Raw genomic sequence first — 21,990 nt, forward strand, 5'->3', positions numbered from 1 at the left:
TCAGTGTAGACTCTGTCTCCCGGCCTCAGTGTAGACTCACATTCCCGACCACAGTGTAGACTCACTCTCCCAGCCTCAGTGTAGACTCACTGTCCCGGCCTCAGTGTGGACTCCATCTCCCAGCCTCAATGTGGACTCACACACCCGGCCTCAGTGTAGACTCTGTCTCCCGGCCTCAGTGTAGACTCTGCCGCCTGGCCTCAGTGTAGACTCTGTCTCCCGGCCTCAGTTTAGATTCTGCCTCCCGGCCTCAGTATGGACTCCGTCTCCCGGCCTCAGTGTGGCCTCCATCTCCTGGCCTCAGTGTAGACTCTGTCCCTCGGCGTCAGTGTAGACTCTGTCTCCCGGCCTCAGTGTAGACTCTGTCTCCCGGCCTCAGTGTGGTCTCCGTCTCCCGGCCTCAGAGTAGAATCTGCCTCCCGGCCTAAATGTAGACTCTGTCTCCCGGCCTCAGAGTAGACTCCATCTCCCGGCCTCAGTTTAGATTCTGCCTCCCGGCCTCAGTGTGGCCTCCATCTCCCAGCCTCAGTGTAGACTCTGTCTTCCAGCCTCAGTGTAGACTCTGTCTCCCAGCCTCAGTGTAGACTCTGCCTCCCAGCCTCAGTGTAGACTCTGCCTCCCGGCACTCTCGGTCTTGCGATGAAGTCCGGCAAGGTCTGGGTTGGAAGGGCTGTTTTTCTGAACTCTCCTTTGTGTATTTTTCTTATTTGTTGCGGGTGATTTCAGTTCTTTATTTTTTCTAATATTTTTCCCTATGAATTTATACTTAATAACCTGTACTTGGATGCCTTGGTACCTAAGATTGTGCTGTAAGTGGCGACTTATAAACTGTTCACTATACTCATGTAACTATGAGTCTAATTCAAATTCAATTCCAGCTCAAATACTGTACTCTAACCAATCACTGGGACATGTGGAAAGATGACCTAGGATTGGATAACCACCTTTCCCCTGTCCCACTACTTTTGTTGGGATGACGAGGTGAAGGAGGCTGTGTTTGTTCTCACCTCCAATGAAGCGACTGTAAAGTATACACTCGTGGTGACCATGAGAGGGCCAGAGAAGGGGAGGGTTCACCTCCCCTCTGATGGTTTCCTCTCCACAGTAGACACCATCAGTTCCACTCAATGTGAGTAACTCTAGCTTTGGGCAAAAGTTTGAAATCAGTGTTTTGGAACTGGCTAGCCATTATACAGGTCAGAGCATTTGAACTGCCTTTCATTGCGATAGAAAAGAGAACCAGGCAGTGCAGATAATGGGTCACTAAGAATAAACCTGTAAAACTGATGAATGAGACATATTTGTCCAACTCCTCTTGTACACTTCAAAATGGAGGACAAGTTGGATGCCCAATTCCAAACATTGTTTTGCGTGAATTTTCTCTCCAGTCAATTTCACAGTGCACCTTCTTTAGCCAAAATGAAGGCATGTGTCTCCATGTTTTGGTAAAACTGCCTGTTGTTTCAAAAAGGTTTGGTACAAGCTCCACCAACAACGCCATCAGACAGATTTCTTTTTCCTTCATAGCTCCATCTTCCTGTCACTCACAATGAGCTCAATAATTACATCATAATTAGTTGCATTTTAACACAAGTCGAACCACGAGATTTTTTTTTTCAAAAAGGGCCTTGTGGGATGACATAAATGCCCAAATATTCAAAATACTTTAAAGCTTACAATGTTGGGTTAGGTCCTTATTATGATCGAGCCCTTGTGTGAAGTGTGAGCCCAGTATGGCCAAGCGCTTATGGATTGTGGTGTTGAACTGTTAACAGTGTTCCTTTGTTTTTCTACTTTTTATTAAGAAGGACTGCAAAGTTTATCTTTTTAACTTATTTTTATTTTTCTGCTTTCTTCCAAGATTCTGTACCTAGGTACCCTGGAACCAAAGGTGGCACCGTAAGTGGCGACTTGCTGACTTTTCACTGTGAATACATGTGACAGTAAATCTAATTCAATTCAATTCAAAATGGGATTAGGATATTTAGGTACTTGTTCTTGTCCTACGTGGAAGCGATGGGCCTTTTTCTGTGCTCTAGATCTCTATGACTCTATAACAGCAGACAGAGAGATATCGATATAGTCGATTGCATGTGGGGACTTGAGTATCAATTACTGTAAGGTGGTATACTGTACCGTACAGGATGATACCACATGGTCACCATAATGTGGTGATGCTTAAAGACACATTCCACGGGAATGTTCCATCTGATGAGACCAGAAGACAGTTTCACAGTGACCCAAATTGTGATTCTTTTGAGGCAGGTGTTGTATGGATGTAATAGCGTTGGGACTGGTCTGAATGGTTCAGATGGTCCAATATGGCAAGATGAATAAGTGGAGGCTCAGACTGTTGGGATAGAAATGCAAGCTGTGGGATGGACAGGTAATCAGCATGGAACTTGGTCCCACCTCCACCATCCAAATGACAAAAGCCGAGGTGAAGCCATCCCAGCACCCTGTACATGGAAGCAGCAGAATTCTGAGACAGTGTCTCAGATACTAGGGGCAGGATGGAAGAGATGTCTGTTGTCCAGCCAAGTGAGAGAGATGCAGAAAGCGTGCAGGTGAAGACCATTTTGTTAAAAAGCAAAATGGGACGTAGAGATAATCCTGGCAAACCACGTAAAGGGAAGGCTGAAGAAAGTAACCCAACTGTGAGAGATGAGTTTCAGTGGATGCAGGGTGAGGGAGAAAATAGCGATCACAGACACAGGTTTTCTGACAATTGGAGCAACCAGGCGATAGCACCAGTGGTGTGGAAGTAAGGCATTACTCAAGAATTGAGTCTCTGACAGAATATTGTGGGAGGAATTGAAGGCAGACAGAATCTAGTGAACAGCTCAAAAATGTTTAAAATGCTCCTTTTTTTACGGATCTGTAACCCACTTCAAGCTGTTCGATTTTTCACTGTGAATCTGAGAGGTTGAGGACAAAATTCAGTGATTTTGAAGAGATCAGGGATGCTATTGGGCCTCTTGAACAGGGAATCTGCCCAAACCTTTGGGCTGTTACACATTAGATTGAATGCTAATTCTGTGGAATTCCATGCAAAACTTGGAGAGGTATTGGGACCAGTTGTTTTCAAGGAATGTGAGAGGAATTTGACAACAGGCTAAGATTAGTACTGACTACATTGCAATCTGCAGGATGTGCAATAAGTGCTTGCTAGTGGGACAGGGCACAAACTCATGAGTGGCAGAATCAATCCATTCAACGGAAAGAGCAAAGGCCAGTAACGGCAGAGTGAGCCAGAAATTGAGCAGTTTTCTGGGATTTATGAATTAAGGTGGGCAGTATATCCCAAAGTTAGTTATACTGGCTGATCCATTGAAGAAACTGATCCAAAAAGAATCAACGGCTCAGATTAGACGAAGAACTGAACGCTTCATCCAAATCTTTAAAAACAGCTCATTAAGTGCTCAAGCCCTGGGATGCTATGATCCAAATACACTAAAGAAAGGCATGGCAGATGCTACCTCAGGAGGGTTAGGAGCAGTGCTGATCCAAATCTGTGCTGAAGGCCAGGAATTACTGCCGTGGGGAGCAGATCTCTGACAGATGTGGAGAGGAGATACTCTCAGATGGAGGAGGAAGGTATGTGCAAGCAGAAGCGTTGTTGGGCATCGAGTTTGGATTTAGTGAGAGATCACAAGCTTTTAGATATGACTTAACTGCCACATCCAAGCTGTGTGTCAGAATGGCGCGATGGGTGGTGAGACTCCAGCGGGACAAAGTGGTCCGTATCATTGCTCAGCTGAAGGAGGACCAAGCACACAGGTCAGCACTAAAATGCAGATGAGTTGTCCATGCAGCTTGTGGCAGTCTACACTCCATCCAGATCAATGGCAACCAGAGAATGTAAAGCAGAACTAAAAAAAGATCCAGTATTAGATGGCATCAGATAGGGAATCCAAGCTGGTAAGTGGAAGAGATAATGTACAAATTGAACTGGTCAGACAGCATCTGAGGAGCAAGAGAATCGATGTTTCAGGCATAAGCCCTTCATCAGGAATGAGGAGTCTATGCCCGAAACATCGATTCTCCCGCTCCTTGGATTCTGCTTGACCTGCTGTGCTTTTCCAGCACCACACTCTCAACTCTGATTTCCAGCATCTGTAGTCCACACTTTCTCCCTGTACAACCTGAACAGTATTCAATCAGGAAGTGTGTTCTCAGAAGCAATAGATGTGTAGTGTCAACAAAGCTCAAGACTAGACCCAGCTCATGAGGATCAAGGGGAGGGGTTGATACTAATCAAACTATATGAACCAAAGTGTGGTGGTTAAGGATAATAGAAAATACAGTGTAGTTTGTCAAAACATCATGCTATCAGCTTGTCAGCACTCCACAAGAAGTGATAATCACCGCACTGTCCCTGGCTTGAACATGAAGGGGTGCTGCAGTTGAGTTCTTAGACCCAGTCCCACCTAAAGAGTCCATACTACTGCCCATTGACTATGACAGCTGCATCTATGAGCATATTGTGAGCAAGTCTACAGCAGCAGACAACGATACTTGCACAGATACAGATGTGTGCAAGGCCAGTAGTCCAATAGTCACTCTATTCAGAGGTCGGTGAGGATTCATCGGCAGATTACATGCAAACCACAAGCTGCCATTACACTGAAACCTCTAAATGGTCATTGGCAACTGGGGAAGCATAAGATCAAAGCCAATCCATAGACAAATGGATGAGGACAAAGATTGACAGGAGGCATTGCTGACATAAGTGGCCATAAGGTCTCACCTGAGATATACAGAGCATTAGATAGCCCATGGCACATGGATGAGGTACTGAAAGGGACACTATATAGGATGCTGTTCAATCTGGGTGGAAGGTCACGTAACAAATGTAGCAGCAAGAAGAAGCTGTATCAATGCTTTGTTAAAAGTCAAACACTGCATGAGCTGATTTGGAAGTTCAAGGCCGTGATGCTGGGGACAAAGGTTACAAGATTGCTTTTGCAGACCACAGACGGGACCTAGGCAATCTGATGTGATACCAAGTGGCAAGATAGTTCCAGCAATTTACCCTAGACTGTACATGATCACCACCAAGAAGGGTAACAGTGCGTGCAGTCAACAGGAGTACAGAATGACAGAAATTCACCATGCCTTTAAAATGATTATGGGAGCAAAAGTGCAGATACCAAAAAACACAAAAGTTCAAATTATGGTAGGATGACAACTGGGAATTGCATTGGCTACAGAGGTCACCTGATCTTCTGAACCTAGACACTAGGAGCAGAGTACCTGAGACAGCAGGCCAAGTACAGAGGTAGAGGAGACCATTGAAGCAACACAAAGATTTTACGGGATTTAGTGACAGGATATGAGACTGGATTTCAGATGGGAGCCAGGATTTAACACAATATAAATTTAAGCTTTAAAATGGGACTCTTTGATAGGGCGGGGTGGGGTGGGGGTTGGGTGTAGCTTGGCTCAGTGGTTAGCATTGCTGCCTTACCGTGCCAGAGATCCGAGGCTCAATTCCAGCTTTGAGTGACTGTCTGTGTACAGTTTGCATGTTCTCCCCGTGTCCGTGTGGAGTTTGCATGTTCTCCCTGTGTCCGTGTGGAGTTTGCATGTTCTCCCTGTGTCTGCATGGAGTTTGTATGGTCTCCCTGTGTCTGTGTGGAGTTTGCATGTTCTTCCCATGACTGTGTGGAGTTTGCATGTTCAAACCATGTCTGCGTAGAGTTTGCATGTTCTCCCCATGTCCGTGTGGAATTTGCATGTTCTCCCTGTGTCAGTGTGGAGTTTGCATGTTCTCCCCATGTCTGCATGGAGTTTGCATGTTCTCCCTGTGTCTGTGTGGAGTTTGCATGTTCTTCCCATGACTGTGTGGAGTTTGCATGTGCTCCCTGTGTCTGTGTGGAGTTTGAATGTACTCCCTGTGCCTGTGTGGAGTCTGCATGTTCTTCCCATGACTGTGTGGAGTGTGCATGTTCTCCCCATGTCTCTGTGGAGTTTGCATGTTCTTCCCATGACTGTGTGGAGTTTGCATTTTCTCCCCATGTCTACGTGGAGTTTGCATGTTCTCCCCATGTCTGTGTGGAATTTGCATGTTCTATCTATGTCTGTGTGGAGTTTGCATGTGCTCCCCATGTCCGTGTGGAGTTTGCATGTTCTTCCTGTGTCCGTGTGGAGTTTGCATGTTCTCCCCATGTCTGTATGGAGATTGCATGTTCTCCCTGTGTCTGTGTGGAGTTTGCATGTTCTCCCCATGTCAGTGTGGAGTTTGCATGTTTTCCCTGTGTCAATATAGAATTTGCATGTTCTCCCCATGTCTGTGTGGAGTTTGCATGTTCTCCGCGTGTCAGTGTACAGTTTGCATGTCGTCCCTGTGTCTGTGTGGGGTTTGCATGTTCTTCCCATGACTGTGTGGAGTGTGCATGTTCTCCCCATGTCTCTGTGGAGTTTGCATGTTCTATCTATGTCTGTGTGGAGTTTGAATGTACTCCCTGTGCCTGTGTGGAGTCTGCATGTTCTTCCCATGACTGTGTGGAGTGTGCATGTTCTCCCCATGTCTCTGTGGAGTTTGCATGTTCTTCCCATGACTGTGTGGAGTTTGCATTTTCTCCCCATGTCTACGTGGAGTTTGCATGTTCTCCCCATGTCTGTGTGGAATTTGCATGTTCTATCTATGTCTGTGTGGAGTTTGCATGTGCTCCCCATGTCCGTGTGGAGTTTGCATGTTCTTCCTGTGTCCGTGTGGAGTTTGCATGTTCTCCCCATGTCTGTGTGGAGATTGCATGTTCTCCCTGTGTCTGTGTGGAGTTTGCATGTTCTCCCCATGTCAGTGTGGAGTTTGCATGTTTTCCCTGTGTCAATATAGAATTTGCATGTTCTCCCCATGTCTGTGTGGAGTTTGCATGTTCTCCGCGTGTCAGTGTACAGTTTGCATGTCGTCCCTGTGTCTGTGTGGGGTTTGCATGTTCTCCCTCTGTCTGTGCGGAGTTTGCATGTTCTCCCAGTGTCAATGTGCAGTTTGCATGTTCTACCCATATCTATGTGGAGTTTGCATGTTCTCCCTGTGTCCCGTGTGGAGTTTCCATGTTCTCCCCAGGTCGGAGTGGAGTTTGAATGTTCTCCGTGTGTCAGTGTGGGGTTTGCATTTTCTCCCCTTGTCTCTGTGGAGTCTGCATGTTCCGCCCATTTCAATGTGGAGTTTGCATGTTCTCCCTGTGTCACTGTGGCAATTGCATGTTCTCTCCAAGTCTGTGTGGAGTTTACATGTTCTCAGTGTGTCTGAGTGGAGCTTGCATGTTCTCCCTGTGTCTGTGCGGAGTTTGCATGTTCACCCTGTGACAATGTGGAGTTTGCATGTTCTCCCCATGTCTGTGTGGAGTTTGCATGTTCTCCCTGTGTCTGAGTGGAGTTTGCATGTACTCCCTGTGTCTGTGTGGCATCTGCATGTTTTTCCCATGACTGTGTGGATTTTGCATGTTCGCCCCATGTCCGTGTGGAGTTTGCTTGTTCTCCCTGTGTTCGTGTGGAGTTTGCATGTTTTCCCCATGTCTGTGTGGATTTTGCATGTTCTCCCCATGTCTGTGTGTAGTTTGCCTCATCTCCCTGTGTTAATGTGGAGTTTGCATGTTCTCCCTGTGTCTGAGTGGAGTTTGCATGTTCTCCCTGTGTCCGTGTGGAGTTTGCATGTTCTCCCCATGTCCGTGTAGAGTTTGCATATTCTCCCTGTGTCAGTGTGGAGATTGCATGTTCTCCCTGTGTCTGTGTGGAGTTTGCATGTACTCCCTGTGTCTGTGTGGAGTCTGCATGTTTTTCCCATGACTGTGTGGATTTTGCAAGTTCGCCCCATGTCCGTGTGGAGTTTGCTTGTTCTCCCTGTGTTCGTGTGGAGTTTGCATGTTTTCCCCATGTCCATGTGGATTTTGCATGTTCTCCCCATGTCTGTGTGTAGTTTGCCTCATCTCCCTGTGTTAATGTGGAGTTTGCATGTTCTCCCTGTGTCTGAGTGGAGTTTGCATGTTCTCCCTGTGTCTGTGTGGAGTTTGCATGTTCTCCCCATGTCCGTGTAGAGTTTGCATATTCTCCCTGTGTCAGTGTGGAGATTGCATGTTCTCCCTGTGTCTGTGTGGAGTTTGCATGTGCTCCCTGTGTCTGTGTGGAGTCTGCATGTTTTTCCCATGACTGTGTGGATTTTGCATGGTCGCCCCATGTCCGTGTGGAGTTTGCATGTTCTCCCTGTGTTCGTGTGGAGTTTGCATGTTTTCCCCATGTCCGTGTGGAGTTTGCATATTCTCCCTGTGTCCGTGTGGAGTTTGCATGTTCTCCCTGTGTTCGTGTGGAGTTTGCATGTTCTCCCCATGTCTGTGTGGAGTTTGCATGTTCTCCCTGTGTTAATGTGGAGTTTAAATGTTCTCCCCATGTCTGTGTGGAGTTTGCATGTTCTCCCCATGTCTGTGTGTAGTTTGCCTCATCTCCCTGTGTCAGTGTGGAGTTTGCATATTCTCCCTGTGTTTGTGTAGAATTTGCATGTTCACCCTGTGTCTGTGTGGAGTTTGCATGTTCTCCCTGTGTCAGTGTGGAGTTTGCATGTTCTCCCCATGTCTGTGTGGAGTTTGCATGTGCTCCCTGTGTCTGTGTGGAGTTTGAATGTACTCCCTGTGCCTGTGTGGAGTCTGCATGTTCTTCCCATGACTGTGCGGAGTTTGCATGTTCTCCCTGTGTCTGTGTGGAGTTTGCATGTTCTCCCCATGTCTGTGTGGAATTTGCATGTTCTATCTATGTCTGTGTGGAGTTTGCATGTGCTCCCCATGTCCGTGTGGAGTTTGCATGTTCTTCCTGTGTCCGTGTGGAGTTTGCATGTTCTCCCCATGTCTGTGTGGAGTTTGCATATTCTCCCTGTGTCTGTGTGGAGTTTGCATGTTTTCCCTGTGTCAATATGGAATTTGCATGTTCTCCCCATGTCTGTGTGGAGTTTGCATGTTCTCCCCGTGTCAGTGTGCAGTTTGCATGTTCTCCCTGTGTCTGTGTGGGGTTTGCATGTTCTCCCTCTGTCTGTGCGGAGTTTGCATGTTCTCCCAGTGTCAATGTGCAGTTTTCATGTTCTACCCATATCTATGTGGAGTTTGCATGTTCTCCCTGTGTCCCGTGTGGAGTTTCCATGTTCTCCCCAGGTCTGAGTGGAGTTTGAATGTTCTCCGTGTGTCAGTGTGGAGATTGCATGTTCTCCCTGTGTCTGTGTGGAGTTTGCATGTACTCCCTGTGTCTGTGTGGAGTCTGCATGTTTTTCCCATGACTGTGTGGAGTTTGCATATTCTCCCTGTGTCCGTGTGGAGTTTGCATGTTCTCCCTGTGTTCGTGTGGAGTTTGCATGTTCTCCCCATGTCTGTGTGGAGTTTGCATGTTCTCCCTGTGTTAATGTGGAGTTTAAATGTTCTCCCCATGTCTGTGTGGAGTTTGCATGTTCTCCCCATGTCTGTGTGTAGTTTGCCTCATCTCCCTGTGTCAGTGTGGAGTTTGCATATTCTCCCTGTGTTTGTGTAGAATTTGCATGTTCTCCCCATTTCTGTGTGGAGTTTGCATGTGCTACCTGTGTCTGTGTGGAGTTTGAATGTACTCCCTGTGCCTGTGTGGAGTCTGCATGTTCTTCCCATGACTGTGCGGAGTTTGCATGTTCTCCTTGTGTCTGTGTGGAGTTTGCATGTTCTCCCCATGTCTGTGTGGAATTTGCATGTTCTCCCCATGTCAGTGTAGAGTTTGCATGTTCCCCCTGTGTCAGTGTGGACTTTGCATGTTCTCCCCATATCTGTGTGGAGTTTGCATGTTTTCCCCATGTCAGTGTGGAGTTTGCAAGTTCTCCCCGTGTTGGTGTGGAAGTTGCAAGTTGTCCCTGTGTCTGTGGAGTTTGCATTTTCCCCCTGTGTCTATGTGGAGTTTGCATGTTCTCCTGAGTCAGTGTGGAATTTGCATGTTCTCCCCATGTCTGTGTGTATTTTGCATATTCTCCCTATGTTTTCATGGAGTTTGCATGTTTTCGCCATGCCGGTGTGTAGTTTGCATGTTCTCCCCATGTCAGTGTGGAGGTTGCATGTTCCCCCTGTGTCAGTGTGGACTTTGCATGTTCTCCCCATATCTGTGTGGAGTTTGCATGTTTTCCCCATGTCAGTGTGGAGTTTGCAAGTTCTCCCCGTGTTGGTGTGGAAGTTGCAAGTTGTCCCTGTGTCTGTGGAGTTTGCATTTTCCCCCTGTGTCTATGTGGAGTTTGCATGTTCTCCTGTGTCTGTGTGGAGTTTGCATGTTCTCCCTGTGTCTGTGTGGAGTTTGCATGTTCTCCCTATGTGTGTGCGGTTTGCATAGTCTCCCCATATCTGTGTGGAGTTTGCTTGTTCTCCCCGTGTGTGTTTGGAGTGTGCCTATTCTCCCTGTGTCAGTGTGGAGTTTGCACGTTCCCCCCGTGTCTGCGTGGAGTTTGCATGTTCTCCCTGTGTCAGTGTGGGGTTTGCATGTTCTCCCCGAGTCACTCTGGAGTTTGCATGTTCTCCCCATGTCTGTGCAGAGTTTGCCTGTTCTCCCCATGTCTTTGTGGAGTTTGCCTGTTCTCTCTGTGTCAGTATGGAATTTGCATGTTGTCCCCATGTTAGTGTGGAGTTGCATGTTCTCCCTGTGTCTGTGTGGAGTTTGCATGTTCGTCCCATATCTATGTGGATTTTGCATGTTCTCCCTGCGTCTGTGTGGAGTTTGCATGTTCTCCCTGTGTCGGTGCACAGTTTGCATATTCTCCCCATGTCTGTGTGGCGTTTGCATGTTCTCCCTGTGTCTGTGTAGTGTTTGCATGTTCTATCCGTATGTGTTTGGAGTTTGCATGTTCTCCCTGTTTCTGCGTGGAGATTGCATGTTCTACCTGTGTCACTGTGGGGTTTGCATGTTCTCCCTGTGTCTGCATGGAATTTGCATGTTCTCCCTGTGTCAGTGTGGGGTTTGCATGTTCTCCCTGTGTCTGTATGGAGTTTGCCTGTTCTCCCCTTGTGTATTTGGATTTTGCCTGTTACTACTTTGTCACTGTGGCGTTTGCATGTTCTCCCTGTGACTGTGTGCAGTTTGCATGTTCCCCCATGTCTGTGTGCAGTTTGCATGTTCTCCCCATATCTGTGTGGAGTTTGCAGGTTCTCCACGTGTGTGTTTGCAGTTTGCATGTTCTCCCTGGGTTACTGTGGAATTTGCATGTTCTCCCTGTGTCTGCGTGGAGTTTGTATGTTCTCCCTGTGTCAATGTGGGGTTTGCATTTTCTCCCCATGTCAGGCTGGAGTTTGCATGTTCTCCCTGTGTCAGTGTGGAGTTTGCATGTTCTCCCTGTGTCAGTGTGGAGTTTGCATGTTCTCCCTGTGTCTTTGTGGAGTTTGCCTGTTCCCCCTGTGTCAGTGTGGACTTTGCATGTTCTCCCCATTTCTGTGGGGAGTTTGCATGTTTTCCCTGTGTCAGTGCGCAGTTTACATGTTCCCCCTGTGTCTGTGTGGGGTTGCATGTTCTCCCTGTGTCTGTGTGGAGTTTGCATGTTCTCCCTCTGTCTGTGCAGAGTTTGCATGTTCTCCCCATATCTGTGTGGAGTTTGCATGTTCTCCCTGTGTCACTGTGGAGTTTGCATGTTCTCCCTGTGTCAGTGTGGGGTTGCATGTTCTCCCCGTGTCTGAGTGGAGTTTGCATGTTCTCCCTGTGTCTGTGCAGAGTTTGCATGTTCTCCCCATATCTGTGTGGAGTTTGCGTGTTTTCTCCGTGTCAGTGTGGAGTTTCCATGTTCTCCCCATATCTGTGTGGAGGTTGCATGTTTTCCCCATGTCAGTGTGGAGTTTGCATGTTCTCCCCTTGTCAGAGTAGATTTTGCGTGTTCCCTCTGTGTCAGTGTGGAGTTTGCATGTTCTCCACATATCGGTGTGGAGTTTGCATGTTTTCCCCATGTCAGTGTAGAGTTTGCATGTTCCCCCTGTGTCAATGTGGACTTTGCATGTTCTCTTCATATCTGTAGGGATTTTGCATGTTTTCCCTGTGTCAGTGCGCAGTTTGCTTTTTCCCCCTGTGTCTGTGCGGAGTTTGCTTGTTCTCCCCATACCAGTGTGGAGTTTGCATGTTCTCCCCGTGTCAATGTAGAGTTTGCATGTTCTCCCTGTGTAAGTGTGGAGTTGCATGTTCTCCCTGTGTCATTGTGGAGTTTGCATGTTCTCCCCAGGTCTGTGTGGAGTTTGCATGGTCTTCCTGTGTCAGTGTGGAGTTTGCATGTTCTCCCTGTGTAAGTGTGGAGTTGCATGTTCTCCCTGTGTCTGTGTGGAGTTTGCATGTTCGTCCCATATCTATGTGGATTTTGCATGTTCTCCTGTGTCTCTGCGGAGTTTGCATGTTCTCCCCATATCAGTGTAGAGTTTGCATGTTCTCCCCATGCCTGTGTGGAATTTGCATGTTCTCCCTGTGTCTGTGTGGAGTTTGCATGTTCTCCCCATGTCTGTGTGGAGTTTGCATGTTCTCCCTGTGTCTGTGTGGAGTTTGCATGTTCTACCTGTGTGTGTTTGGAGTTTGCATGTTCTCCCTGTGTCAGTGTGGAGAGTGCATGTTCTCCCTGTGTCTGCGTGGAGTTTGCATGTTCTCCCCATGTCTGTGTGGGGTTTGCAAGTTCGCCCTGTGTCTGTGTGGATTTTGCATGTTCTCCCTGGGTCTGTGCGGAGTTTGCCTGTTCTCCCCATGTCTGTGCGGAGTTTCCATGTTCTCCCCATGTCTGTGTGGAGTGTGCGTGTTCTCCCCATGTCTCTGTGGATTTTGCATGTTCTCCCTGTGTCTGTGTGGAGTTTGCACGTTCTCCCCATGGCTGTGCGGAGTTTGCATGTTCTCACTGTGTCTGTGTGGAGTTTGCATGTTCTACCTATGTGTGTTTGGAGTTTGCATGTTTTCCCTGAGTCTGTGTGGAGTTTGCATGTTCTCCCTGTGACTGTGTGCAGTTTGCATGTTCACTCTGTCTGTGTGTGTAGTTTGCATATTCTCCCCATATCTGTGTGGAGTTTGCTTGTTCTCCCCGTGTGTGTTGGAGTTTGCCTCTTCTCCCTGTGTTACTGTGGAGTTTGCATGTTCTCCCTGTGTCTGCGTGGAGTTTGCATGTTCCCCATGTGTCTGTGTAGAGTTTGCATTTTTTCACCATATCAGTGTGGAGTTTGCATGTTCTCCCCATGTCAGTGTGGAGTTTGCAAGTTCTCCCCGTGTTGGTGTGGAAGTTGCAAGTTGTCCCTGAGTCTGTGGAGTATGCATTTTCCCCCTGTGTCTATGTGGAGTTTGCATGTTCTCCTGTGTCTGTGTGGAGTTTGCATGTTCTCCCCATGTCTGTGTGGAATTTGCATGTTCTCCCTGTGTCTGTGTGCAGTTTGCATGTTCCCCCTGTGTCTGTGTGCAGTTTGCATGTTATCCCCATGTCAGTGTGGAGTTTGCATGTTCTCCCTGTGTCTGTGTGGAGTTTGCATGTTCTACCTGTGTGTGTTTGGAGTTTGCATGTTCTCCCTGTATCAGTGTGGAGAGTGCATATTCTCCCTGTGTCTGCGTGGAGTTTGCATGATCTCCCCATGTCTGTGTGGGGTTTGCAAGTTCGCCCTGTGTCTGTGTGGAGTTTGCATTTTCTGCCTGGGTCTGTGTGGAGTTTGCCTGTTCTCCCCATGTCTGTGCAGAGTTTGCATGTTCTCCCTGTGTCTGTGTGGAGTTTGCATTTTCTCCCCATGTCTGTGCGGAGTTTGCATGTTCTCCCTGTGTCTGTGTGGTGTTTGCATGTTCTACCCGTGTCTGTTTGGAGTTTGCATGTCCTCCCTGTGTCTGTGTGGAGTTTGCATGTTCACCCTGTGACTGTGTGCAGTTTGCATGTTCCCCCTGTGTGTGTGCAGTTTGCATATTCTCCCCATATCTGTGTGGAGTTTGCTTGTTCTCCCCGTGTGTGTTTGGAGTTTGCCTCTTCTCCCTGTGTCAGTGTGGAGTTGTCATGTTCCCCCTGTGTCTGCGTGGAGTTTGCATATTCTCCCTGTGTCTGTGCAGAGTTTGCATGTTCTCCCCATATCTGTCTGGAGTTTGCGTGTTTTCTCCGTGTCAGTGTGGAGTTTCCATGTTCTCCCCATATCTGTGTGGAGGTTGCATGTTTTCCCCATGTCAGTGTGGAGTTTGCATGTTCTCCCCTTGTCAGAGTAGATTTTGCATGTTCCCCCTGTGTCAGTGTGGAGTTTGCATGTTCTCCACATATCGGTGTGGAGTTTGCATGTTTTCCCCATGTCAGTGTAGAGTTTGCATGTTCCCCCTGTGTCAATGTGGACTTTGCATGTTCTCTTCATATCTGTAGGGATTTTGCATGTTTTCCCTGTGTCAGTGCGCAGTTTGCTTTTTCCCCCTGTGTCTATGCGGAGTTTGCATGTTCTCCCCATACCAGTGTGGAGTTTGCATGTTCTCCCCGTGTCAATGTAGAGTTTGCATGTTCCCCCTGTGTCAGTGTGGACTTAGCATGTTCTCCCCATATCTGTGGGTAGTTTGCATGCTTTCCCCATGTCAGTGTGGAGTTTACATGTTCTCCCCATGTTAGTGTGGAAGTTGCAAGTTCTCCCTGTGTCCGTGTAGAGTTTGCATTTTCCCCCTGTGTCTGTGTGGAGTTTGCATGTTCTCGTGCGTCTGTGTAGCGTTTGCATGTTCTGCTGTGTCTGTGCGGAGTTTGCTTGTTCTCCCCATGTCAGTGTAGAGTTTGCATGTTCCCCCTGTGTCAGTGTGGACTTTGCATGTTCTCCCCATATCTGTGTGGAGTTTGCATGTTTTCCCCATGTCAGTGTGGAGTTTGCAAGTTCTCCCCGTGTTGGTGTGGAAGTTGCAAGTTGTCCCTGTGTCTGTGGAGTTTGCATTTTCCCCCTGTGTCTATGTGGAGTTTGCATGTTCTCCTGTGTCTGTGTGGAGTATGCATGTTCTCCCCATGTCTGTGTGGAGTTTGCATGTTCTCCCTGTGTCTGTGTGGAGTTTGCATGTTCTCCCTATGTGTGTGCGGTTTGCATAGTCTCCCCATATCTGTGTGGAGTTTGCTTGTTCTCCCCGTGTGTGTTTGGAGTGTGCCTATTCTCCCTGTGTCAGTGTGGAGTTTGCACGTTCCCCCCGTGTCTGCGTGGAGTTTGCATGTTCTCCCTGTGTCAGTGTGGGGTTTGCATGTTCTCCCCGAGTCACTCTGGAGTTTGCCTGTTCTCCCCATGTCTTTGTGGAGTTTGCCTGTTCTCTCTGTGTCAGTATGGAATTTGCATGTTGTCCCCATGTTAGTGTGGAGTTGCATGTTCTCCCTGTGTCTGTGTGGAGTTTGCATGTTCGTCCCATATCTATGTGGATTTTGCATGTTCTCCCTGCGTCTGTGTGGAGTTTGCATGTTCTCCCTGTGTCGGTGCACAGTTTGCATATTCTCCCCATGTCTGTGTGGCGTTTGCATGTTCTCCCTGTGTCTGTGTAGTGTTTGCATGTTCTATCCGTATGTGTTTGGAGTTTGCATGTTCTCCCTGTTTCTGCGTGGAGATTGCATGTTCTACCTGTGTCACTGTGGAGTTTGCATGTTCTCCCTGTGTCTGCATGGAATTTGCATGTTCTCCCTGTGTCAGTGTGGGGTTTGCATGTTCTCCCTGTGTCTGTATGGAGTTTGCCTGTTCTCCCCGTGTGTATTTGGATTTTGCCTGTTACTACTTTGTCACTGTGGCGTTTGCATGTTCTCCCTGTGACTGTGTGCAGTTTGCATGTTCCCCCATGTCTGTGTGCAGTTTGCATGTTCTCCCCATATCTGTGTGGAGTTTGCAGGTTCTCCATGTGTGTGTTTGCAGTTTGCATGTTCTCCCTGGGTTACTGTGGAATTTGCATGTTCTCCCTGTGTCTGCGTGGAGTTTGTATGTTCTCCCTGTGTCAGTGTGGGGTTTGCATTTTCTCCCCGTGTCAGGCTGGAGTTTGCATGTTCTCCCTGTGTCAGTGTGGAGTTTGCATGTTCTCCCTGTGTCAGTGTGGAGTTTGCATGTTCTCCCTGTGTCTTTGTGGAGTTTGCCTGTTCCCCCTGTGTCAGTGTGGACTTTGCATGTTCTCCCCATTTCTGTGGGGAGTTTGCATGTTTTCCCTGTGTCAGTGCGCAGTTTACATGTTCCCCCTGTGTCTGTGTGGGGTTGCATGTTCTCCCTGTGTCTGTGTGGAGTTTGCATGTTCTCCCTCTGTCTGTGCAGAGTTTGCATGTTCTCCCCATATCTGTGTGGAGTTTGCATGTTCTCCCTGTGTCAGTGTGGAGTTTGCATGTTCTCCCTGTGTCAGTGTGGGGTTGCATGTTCTCCCCGTGTCTGAGTGGAGTTTGCATGTTCTCCCTGTGTCTGTGCAGAGTTTGCATGTTCTCCCCATATCTGTGTGGAGTATGCGTGTTCTCTCCATGTCATTGTGGAGTTTGCATGTTCTCCCCATGTCTGTGTGGAGTTTGCATGTTCTCCCTGTGTAAGTGTGGAGTTGCATGTTCTCCCTGTGTCTGTGTGGAGTTTGCATGTTCGTCCCATATCTATGTGGATTTTGCATGTTCTCCTGTGTCTCTGCGGAGTTTGCATGTTCTCCCCATATCAGTGTAGAGTTTGCATGTTCTCCCCATGCCTGTGTGGAATTTGCATGTTCTCCCTGTGTCTGTGTGGAGTTTGCATGTTCTCCCCATGTCTGTGTGGAGTTTGCATGTTCTCCCTGTCTCTGTGTGGAGTTTGCATGTTCTACCTGTGTGTGTTTGGAGTTTGCATGTTCTCCCTGTGTCAGTGTGGAGAGTGCATGTTCTCCCTGTGTCTGCGTGGAGTTTGCATGTTCTCCCCATGTCTGTGTGGGGTTTGCAAGTTCGCCCTGTGTCTGTGTGGATTTTGCATGTTCTCCCTGGGTCTGTGCGGAGTTTGCCTGTTCTCCCCATGTCTGTGCGGAGTTTCCATGTTCTCCCCATGTCTGTGTGGAGTGTGCGTGTTCTCCCCATGTCTCTGTGGATTTTGCATGTTCTCCCTGTGTCTGTGTGGAGTTTGCATGTTCTCCCCATGTCTGTGCGGAGTTTGCATGTTCTCACTGTGTCTGTGTGGAGTTTGCATGTTCTACCTATGTGTGTTTGGAGTTTGCATGTTTTCCCTGTGTCTGTGTGGAGTTTGCATGTTCTCCCTGTGACTGTGTGCAGTTTGCATGTTCACTCTGTCTGTGTGTGTAGTTTGCATATTCTCCCCATATCTGTGTGGAGTTTGCTTGTTCTCCCCGTGTGTGTTGGAGTTTGCCTCTTCTCCCTGTGTTACTGTGGAGTTTGCATGTTCTCCCTGTGTCTGCGTGGAGTTTGCATGTTCCCCATGTGTCTGTGTAGAGTTTGCATGTTCTCACCATATCAGTGTGGAGTTTGCATGTTCTCCCCATGTCAGTGTAGAGTTTGCATGTTCCCCCTGTGTCAGTGTGGACTTTGCATGTCCTCCCCATATCTGTGTGGAGTTTGCATGTTTTCCCCATGTCAGTGTGGAGTTTGCAAGTTCTCCCCGTGTTGGTGTGGAAGTTGCAAGTTGTCCCTGTGTCTGTGGAGTATGCATTTTCCCCCTGTGTCTATGTGGAGTTTGCATGTTCTCCTGTGTCTGTGTGGAGTTTGCATGTTCTCCCCATGTCTGTGCAGAGTTTGCCTGTTCTCTCCATACCTGTGTGGAATTTGCATGTTCTCCCTTTGTCTGTGTGCAGTTTGCATGTTCCCCCTGTGTCTGTGTGCAGTTTGCATCTTATCCCCATGTCAGTGTGGAGTTTGCATGTTCTCCCTGTGTCTGTGTGCAGTTTGCATGTTCTACCTGTGTGTGTTTGGAGTTTGCATGTTCTCCCTGTATCAGTGTGGAGAGTGCATATTCTCCCTGTGTCTGCGTGGAGTTTGCATGTACTCCCCATGTCTGTGTGGGGTTTGCATGTTTTCCCTGTGTCTGTGTGGAGTTTGCATGTTCTCCCCATGTCTGTGTGGGGTTTGCAAGTTCGCCCTGTGTCTGTGTGGATTTTGCATTTTCTGCCTGGGTCTGTGTGGAGTTTGCCTGTTCTCCCCGTGTCTGTTTGGAGTTTGCATGTCCTCCCTGTGTCTGTGTGGAGTTTGCATGTTCACCCTGTGACTGTGTGCAGTTTGCATGTTCCTCCTGTGTGTGTGCAGTTTGCATATTCTCCCCATATCTGTGTGGAGTTTGCTTGTTCTCCCCGTGTGTGTTTGGAGTTTGCCTCTTCTCCCTGTGTCAGTGTGGAGTTGTCATGTTCCCCCCGTGTCTGCGTGGAGTTTGCATGTTCTCGATGTGTCTGTGCAGAGTTTGCATGTTCTCCCCATATCTGTGTGGAGTTTGCGTGTTTTCTCCGTGTCAGTGTGGAGTTTCCATGTTCTCCCCATATCTGTGTGGAGGTTGCATGTTTTCCCCATGTCAGTGTGGAGTTTGCATGTTCTCCCCTTGTCAGAGTAGATTTTGCGTGTTCCCTCTGTGTCAGTGTGGAGTTTGCATGTTCTCCACATATCGGTGTGGAGTTTGCATGTTTTCCCCATGTCAGTGTAGAGTTTGCATGTTCCCCCTGTGTCAATGTGGACTTTGCATGTTCTCTTCATATCTGTAGGGATTTTGCATGTTTTCCCTGTGTCAGTGCGCAGTTTGCTTTTTCCCCCTGTCTCTGTGCGGAGTTTGCTTGTTCTCCCCATACCAGTGTGGAGTTTGCATGTTCTCCCTGTGTCAGTGTGGAGAGTGCATGTTTTCCCTGTGTCTGTGTGGAATTTGCATGTTCTCCCCATGTCTGTGTGGGGTTTGCAAGTTCGCCCTGTGTCTGTGTGGATTTTGCATTTTCTGCCTGGGTCTGTGTGGAGTTTGCCTGTTCTCCCCGTGTCTGTTTGGAGTTTGCATGTCCTCCCTGTGTCTGTGTGGAGTTTGCATGTTCACCCTGTGACTGTGTGCAGTTTGCATGTTCCCCCTGTGTGTGTGCAGTTTGCATATTCTCCCCATATCTGTGTGGAGTTTGCTTGTTCTCCCCGTGTGTGTTTGGAGTTTGCCTCTTCTCCCTGTGTCAGTGTGGAGTTGTCATGTTCCCCCTGTGTCTGCGTGGAGTTTGCATATTCTCCCTGTGTCTGTGCAGAGTTTGCATGTTCTCCCCATATCTGTCTGGAGTTTGCGTGTTCTCTCCATGTCAGTGTGGAGTTTGCATGTTCTCCCCATATCTGTGTGGAGTTTGCATGTTTTCCCCATGTCAGTGTGGAGTTTGCATGTTCTCCCCTTGTCAGAGTAGATTTTGCATGTTCCCCCTGTGTCAGTGTGGAGTTTGCATGTTCTCCACATATCGGTGTGGAGTTTGCATGTTTTCCCCATGTCAGTGTAGAGTTTGCATGTTCCCCCTGTGTCAATGTGGACTTTGCATGTTCTCTTCATATCTGTAGGGATTTTGCATGTTTTCCCTGTGTCAGTGCGCAGTTTGCTTTTTCCCCCTGTGTCTATGCGGAGTTTGCATGTTCTCCCCATACCAGTGTGGAGTTTGCATGTTCTCCCCGTGTCAATGTAGAGTTTGCATGTTCCCCCTGTGTCAGTGTGGACTTAGCATGTTCTCCCCATATCTGTGGGTAGTTTGCATGCTTTCCCCATGTCAGTGTGGAGTTTACATGTTCTCCCCATGTTAGTGTGGAAGTTGCAAGTTCTCCCTGTGTCCGTGTAGAGTTTGCATTTTCCCCCTGTGTCTGTGTGGAGTTTGCATGTTCTCGTGCGTCTGTGTAGCGTTTGCATGTTCTGCTGTGTCTGTGCGGAGTTTGCTTGTTCTCCCCATGTCAGTGTAGAGTTTGCATGTTCCCCCTGTGTCAGTGTGGACTTTGCATGTTCTCCCCATATCTGTGTGGAGTTTGCATGTTTTCCCCATGTCAGTGTGGAGTTTGCAAGTTCTCCCCGTGTTGGTGTGGAAGTTGCAAGTTGTCCCTGTGTCTGTGGAGTTTGCATTTTCCCCCTGTGTCTATGTGGAGTTTGCATGTTCTCCTGTGTCTGTGTGGAGTATGCATGTTCTCCCCATGTCTGTGTGGAGTTTGCATGTTCTCCCTGTGTCTGTGTGGAGTTTGCATGTTCTCCCTATGTGTGTGCGGTTTGCATAGTCTCCCCATATCTGTGTGGAGTTTGCTTGTTCTCCCCGTGTGTGTTTGGAGTGTGCCTATTCTCCCTGTGTCAGTGTGGAGTTTGCACGTTCCCCCCGTGTCTGCGTGGAGTTTGCATGTTCTCCCTGTGTCAGTGTGGGGTTTGCATGTTCTCCCCGAGTCACTCTGGAGTTTGCCTGTTCTCCCCATGTCTTTGTGGAGTTTGCCTGTTCTCTCTGTGTCAGTATGGAATTTGCATGTTGTCCCCATGTTAGTGTGGAGTTGCATGTTCTCCCTGTGTCTGTGTGGAGTTTGCATGTTCGTCCCATATCTATGTGGATTTTGCATGTTCTCCCTGCGTCTGTGTGGAGTTTGCATGTTCTCCCTGTGTCGGTGCACAGTTTGCATATTCTCCCCATGTCTGTGTGGCGTTTGCATGTTCTCCCTGTGTCTGTGTAGTGTTTGCATGTTCTATCCGTATGTGTTTGGAGTTTGCATGTTCTCCCTGTTTCTGCGTGGAGATTGCATGTTCTACCTGTGTCACTGTGGAGTTTGCATGTTCTCCCTGTGTCTGCATGGAATTTGCATGTTCTCCCTGTGTCAGTGTGGGGTTTGCATGTTCTCCCTGTGTCTGTATGGAGTTTGCCTGTTCTCCCCGTGTGTATTTGGATTTTGCCTGTTACTACTTTGTCACTGTGGCGTTTGCATGTTCTCCCTGTGACTGTGTGCAGTTTGCATGTTCCCCCATGTCTGTGTGCAGTTTGCATGTTCTCCCCATATCTGTGTGGAATTTGCAGGTTCTCCATGTGTGTGTTTGCAGTTTGCATGTTCTCCCTGGGTTACTGTGGAATTTGCATGTTCTCCCTGTGTCTGCGTGGAGTTTGTATGTTCTCCCTGTGTCAGTGTGGGGTTTGCATTTTCTCCCCGTGTCAGGCTGGAGTTTGCATGTTCTCCCTGTGTCAGTGTGGAGTTTGCATGTTCTCCCTGTGTCAGTGTGGAGTTTGCATGTTCTCCCTGTGTCTTTGTGGAGTTTGCCTGTTCCCCCTGTGTCAGTGTGGACTTTGCATGTTCTCCCCATTTCTGTGGGGAGTTTGCATGTTTTCCCTGTGTCAGTGCGCAGTTTACATGTTCCCCCTGTGTCTGTGTGGGGTTGCATGTTCTCCCTGTGTCTGTGTGGAGTTTGCATGTTCTCCCTCTGTCTGTGCAGAGTTTGCATGTTCTCCCCATATCTGTGTGGAGTTTGCATGTTCTCCCTGTGTCAGTGTGGAGTTTGCATGTTCTCCCTGTGTCAGTGTGGGGTTGTATGTTCTCCCCGTGTCTGAGTGGAGTTTGCATGTTCTCCCTGTGTCTGTGCAGAGTTTGCATGTTCTCCCCATATCTGTGTGGAGTATGCGTGTTCTCTCCATGTCATTGTGGAGTTTGCATGTTCTCCCCATGTCTGTGTGGAGTTTGCATGGTCTTCCTGTGTCAGTGTGGAGTTTGCATGTTCTCCCTGTGTAAGTGTGGAGTTGCATGTTCTCCCTGTGTCTGTGTGGAGTTTGCATGTTCGTCCCATATCTATGTGGATTTTGCATGTTCTCCTGTGTCTCTGCGGAGTTTGCATGTTCTCCCCATATCAGTGTAGAGTTTGCATGTTCTCCCCATGCCTGTGTGGAATTTGCATGTTCTCCCTGTGTCTGTGTGGAGTTTGCATGTTCTCCCCATGTCTGTGTGGAGTTTGCATGTTCTCCCTGTCTCTGTGTGGAGTTTGCATGTTCTACCTGTGTGTGTTTGGAGTTTGCATGTTCTCCCTGTGTCAGTGTGGAGAGTGCATGTTCTCCCTGTGTCTGCGTGGAGTTTGCATGTTCTCCCCATGTCTGTGTGGGGTTTGCAAGTTCGCCCTGTGTCTGTGTGGATTTTGCATGTTCTCCCTGGGT

Source organism: Chiloscyllium punctatum, chromosome 4, assembly GCF_047496795.1.
Source record: "Chiloscyllium punctatum isolate Juve2018m chromosome 4, sChiPun1.3, whole genome shotgun sequence".
Classification (NCBI taxonomy): Eukaryota; Metazoa; Chordata; class Chondrichthyes; order Orectolobiformes; family Hemiscylliidae; genus Chiloscyllium; species Chiloscyllium punctatum.